General features: G+C 26.3%; 1 protein-coding gene across 4 annotated transcripts in view; it reads right to left on the bottom strand.

Moving 5' to 3' along the window:
• Positions 1 to 6000, bottom strand: part of LOC136087614 (uncharacterized) — a 41162-nt gene that overhangs the window by 19278 nt on the left and 15884 nt on the right. The gene's annotated exons all lie outside the window — the stretch shown is intronic.

Genomic DNA, 6000 nt, shown 5'->3' on the forward strand with positions numbered 1-6000 from the left:
AACTTTGCAGATTTATCAGCAATAAAAATTGCTGAAAAAATCCTAATACTGTTATACCATTATTTGATGTGCCTGATCTACTTATTCTTGGTTAGTCAATGACAAAACCATTTTTTTCAAAATTCAATCGAACTTTCAAAGTCAAACCTTTCTAAATTTAACAATGTTTAAATTAGCTTCATTTCTAACCTGCCATTTTATAATACGTATGTTTTAAACGATATAGAGCATATATTTTAAAAGCGTTATTCAAGTATCCGAATCTAAGAATTATTTTCAATTTAAAAAAAACAAAAATTTTGAAACAGTTTAATAGATTAATACGTATTAAAACATAACACAATATGCAAAAATCTTCGAAATATTATAATTTTTTTAGCTCAATAATATAGAGATACATTTAAAAAGGGTTTACATGTTTGTATTATATTAATTTTTTATGGTATCATCTTATACATATTCATTATATATTGAAGTTGTTATAACACTGTTTCTAAGATCTTTGTAAGTTTCCATATCTATTCCATCAATCTAATATTTTTTAAGGAATATGTGTTAAATTGTTGTTTTTTCAAATAAAGCTGAAACACTTCATCTGATTTTGTCATCTAAAGTTTGTTTTTGAATTATTTAAAAAAAGATATTAGAGATGCACCACACTTTGAACAGCGTTTGTAAGAGTTGCTGTTGAAATAATAGTTTGTGTATTTTGTTATTGATAAATTCTGAATATTTTGTAACTTCATTAAATAGAACAGGTATACTGCTTTTTAATAATACAGGATCGTCTTTCAATAAAACAGATAAAATAGATAATGATATTTTTTTTATAGAGACTATGATTTCCTCATGTTCGCAAAAACTACTTCTTTTAATTATTTTCTTTATTTAAATTTGAGTACCTTCAGTAAATGGTAACGATGATTTCGGATTTCTCTAAACAACTTGCTTTTTGTCATCCCAAAAACAAAATCCTTCTAGAGAAACACAGCAAGTTGTGAAAAGCAATTCTTCAGCATTAAATTCACTTAAATTTTCTTTCTGTTGTTTATAAACAAATTGTAGTATTAATCTAAATGTTTAATGGTACGACTAGACAGTCATACCATTAAACATTTAGATTAATACTCAATAAACATTTAGATAAGATCTATTTGTTAAAGCAGTTATAAGCAGGCAATTTTCAGACCACAAGATCAATACCATACTAGTGTTTAATAATAAATAACTTAATGTGATTGATTTATGTTAATTCGTTAATTATAAATGAAACTTTTTTTTAAGTTTATTTCATCAATCAAAAATTTTTATGTTTTCTTTGTTATACATTCTTAAATAAAATGCAAATAAAATAGTTTTTTTGTTTCATTTAAATAATAGTATAATATTATATAAGTTATTTACATTTTAAAAACTAAACTTTATTAAAATAAGAAATCAATGTTTGAAAAAGATGTAAAAAATTTCATTATGGAACTAACTAAAAGCAATACTTAATATAATTTCAGACTAATAAACCCTATTCATGCCAGGTCGTTCCTTAACCCTTTCGCGACTGACTTAAAAACAGCTATATGACTGCGCGTAAAATAACGATCTAGGATCATGATCAATTAAAAGAGTATAAAATAAAAATTACTAGTCAGAATTTTACAAATAAGTCCTTGTTTTTTTTGTCAAAGAATTGGCTTTCAGGAAATTAAAAAACTAAAAAAAAAAATTTATTATCTTAGTAACGTGATCAAAATATATCATGTAGAAATTAACAAAAATATATAGTTTCTCTATGTAACCTTTAATAAATAAAGAAGAAATACATAAACATACCGTTTTTGAATTTAAATAAATGATACATTTATTTTGGTGATCAAACAAAAAAAATCTTCACCACTATCACTGAAAAAAATATCAAGGATCTTATTCATAACAGTATACATTTTATCTGTTTTTGTCATTTTTTTAAATTAATTTTTGAGCGATCTATAAATGCAGTTAACAAACGGTTTGAAGCATTAACTTAAGAAATTATTCACATTTCAAAAATAAGTTTAAAGTTTTCCCCATTTGCTATTGATAATTTGAAATATTCAAAATTGTTTATGCACCGCCATGCGGGTCACTCGTCAATTAGAAACAAATTTTATGAACCGCCATACGGGTCACTCGTCACGAAAGGGTTAAAGGTGCGACATAAATTTAAACCAATATTATTTTTCTCACGCTTAACTGCACCATTTCTAGCCTTAACGTATGACTTAAAGAGTCTCACAGTGTTCTTATCGCGGTCTTGTTGAGGACAACCTCCAATATGAACTTCACTTTGTACCAATTTTATTGATTAAACTAAATTTTACAGCTTCTTGAACAGAATTTTATAGCAAAATATAGAAAAAACTGAATACAATAACAAATATTTTGAGAAAATATTAGCAAATGAACGTGTATTTCCACGAAAGATGTTATAACAAATATTTTCAAATTTATTGAAAACTCTGAGGGACTTGGTTGAGTTGGATGGAGAATCAGGTATGCAAAATTTATATAAACAATGCATTTAAGTCAAAAAGCCTTTCAGTTTTAAAGTTTGTTTCGATAAACTAGATTTTGAGGATGAATTTAATAACGACAGCGACATCAAAGACAATGAGGATGTTGAAAACGAGAGACCAAATAAAAATCCTAAGCAATAACTGACCTATCAAATTAAAATTTATTTAGCTAATGAGAATAGTATTTGCAGATAATATAAGCTCAAGTCTGATTTTTAACAGTTTTAAAGGTCTAGAGGAGACCTGCTAATTTCTTATCAAGTTGTTAAAAACTTTTATTGGCAATGTTCTACCTGTGATTTTCTAGCCATGAAAAAATAACTAATGTTGAACATAATTAGATAAATATGATTTAATTTAGATTACTTTAAAAGTTCTTAAAGTTTTAAGTTTAATGACTTTGCCATTCGCAAGATACAGGCTTCGTCGAGGGAAAGTTTAAACAGGCGTCGAGGGAAAGTTTAAACTTTCTCTCGACGTATCTTCACAAGATACGTCGAGGGAAAGTTTAAACAGGCTTCGCGCTCCAAGAGCGCGAAGCCTGTTTAAACTTTCCCTCGACGACCCAGTATGCTTAGGGTTAATATGTTTAGCTATATTTTCCATTTAAAATTTTTCCGAATTTAAAATTTTTACACGATTAACCTAATTTTAAACCACTGTTTAAGTTGTGGCTAACAACTTGATGCAAATAATAAAAATAATAAATAACTTAGTTAAAACCAACTTTCATACACATCTGGAATTCCTAAGTTCTAAAACACAAACCCAGTGGGCATGGGACGTAAAAAAGACTTCATTGAATTTTTTAGATCCTGTGCCCACTGGGAACTCATAAATACGCAATTAGTCGTGAACTTTTAAAAAATAATAGCAATTGCAAGTCTATCAGACACAATTTCTTCACAAATTAAATAGTATACGACTGAAATCATCAAAGTAGTAAAGTTTTAGAGTTTGTAAATGTTAACGAGTTTCTGAATCAAATTCACAGGTTTTTAATGTTTAACAGTTATTAGTTGTTACTTATGTTACAATTGTTATAGACAAAATTTCTACATTTAAAGTTTTAAGGGTGCCTTAGTATTTAATTGTGCAGTGTAATAAGTAAACATATTTTTTTTAATCCATTTTTTTCTTCCCATATACATTTACAATTAAGTTTAGAAGTGGTCCTACACAAAGCTAAAACTATGAAGCTAGTGCGCGGCCTCAAACAGGTTAAGAACCAGTGATATAAAATCTCACATTCCTTTAAAAAAAAGTTTTTTTCTTTATGCAGCTTTAATACTATTCCTTGCCTATTTTGAAAAACAGGGGCAACACTTGTTTTAAAGTTATTATGAGAAAAATCACTAAACCAATAAGTGATAATGAAACTTATCAAAGGTTCCTAACTTGGTGTCTAAACACTGGTGCCCCCAAGCATCATCAACGTAGTTAAACTATCTATTTTTTTAACATTTAGTTTATGATTTAACAACTAACTTTATTTAGTATTGTAAAAATAATACTGAAGAATAATATTCCCGAGGCAAAAAATCTTAACATGACTCATACAAAACAAATAAAAATTGAACGCAAATCAGATGATTTTGAATTGACTATTCCAATTGTCATCCAACAAACATGAAGATAAATCAAGAAGGCTTACTTGGCTGCAGACAAATTTTTGTAAAAAATGTTAAATTCATAAAACTGATCTCAATCCGTTAACAATGCTTAACAATATTTTTATTCCGGCAAACTATAAATGCAAAGGAGGCTTAATAAAGAGGAGATGCGTTAGTATGTACTTTATATAATACGCGCTGAAGCCAGTTTTGCAAGTCAGCCGTCATATTAATTAACCAAAACATTGTTATGTTTTGCGAGGAGCTTTATATTTTTATTTGAAAACTTTGCTGAAATTTAGTCAAAGCATAGATATATATTATTTAGAAATTTCCCACGTGTTTCCGAGGTTGCCTTATACTGCAAAAAATTGTTTGTTAACTGATTATCGGGTTCAATTTATTTCAAAGTATTGAAATATTAAAGTAGACATTCAGATAGAAAACAGTGTGAACATATTATGGAATAAAAAAGATGTTTGTGATTTTTTTATTAAATTTTAACTAAATTAAATGGAAACATAAATAGCAACAAATTTTTTAAATGTGCATATCTATCTTTTAATCTCTCTCTTGTTATGTCTACATTATATACATAAAAAGGGAGAGATTGAAATACAGGTATGCATACTTAATATATTTGTTTTTGTTTATATTTACACTTGATAATTAAATGTATAATAACATATATATATATATATATATATATATATATATATATATATATATATATATATATATATATATATATATATTAGGGTGTCCCAAAAAACAACATTTTTGAAAATAATCTGCTTTCACTCCCAAAATGTGTTCAATCTAATAACGAAATTCTTGGTTTAAAATTGTGTCAACCTGGTACTCTTATAAAGCAAAATTATATAAAAATTTCAAAAATAATATTTACTTTGGAAAAAAAATATTATTTATGGTTTTATTACATTAAAAAATACGTTTTTAAACAAAAAATGAAAAATTGCATTTTTTATGATAATTTTGTTTAAAATTTTTTTAAAAAGTTAAAAATTTTCAAAATGAATATTAATTTTGAAATTATTATATAATTTCGCTTCATTTGAGTACCAGGTTTACATATTTTTGAAAAACTTTTTTTATGAAAATGTTAGGGACCTATTAAATATAAGAGGCTCTTGAGGGACCTTAAAATATTTTTTATTCAAAAAAATTTTTAACCTAGTGTTTTTGTATGAGATAGAACACATTTAGGGGGTGAGAGCGGATTATTTTCAAAAATGTTGTTTTTTTGGAACACCCTAATATATATATATATATATATATATATATATATATATATATATATATATATATATATATATATATATATATATATATATATATATATATATATATATATATATATATATATATATATATATATGATTTGAGTGTAGACTCTTACACACGATGTCTACACTCAAATTTTTTAACTGCTGACGCCAGTTAAAAAATTTATCAAACTGTTTTTTTAACGTTCAAAAAATTTCGTACTATTTTACGAGCTGATGATGCTGGTGTCCATAACCCAGTGAAAGTTTCTCATAATAAGTTATTATTTGTATTAAGAGAATGGGTTTTTGAGAATTGAACACGAAAAAGCTTTAGAATGAATTCGCGATCAAATCTGTCAAACAAAGGTTTTAAGTGAAGATCCTTCTTCAAGTATTGCTATAAAAATTAAAACCTCTCATAACTTAACAAAAAACAAAGATTTTCAAAAACAGAATATGACTGTATATATCCTAGTGATCTAATCCCACCTCGTATGTATGATCTAATAAAGGCTCACAAGCCTGAAAAAGCTTACCCTATGAGAATAG

This window comes from Hydra vulgaris, chromosome 11 (genome assembly GCF_038396675.1).
Source record: "Hydra vulgaris chromosome 11, alternate assembly HydraT2T_AEP".
Lineage (NCBI taxonomy): Eukaryota > Metazoa > Cnidaria > Hydrozoa > Anthoathecata > Hydridae > Hydra > Hydra vulgaris.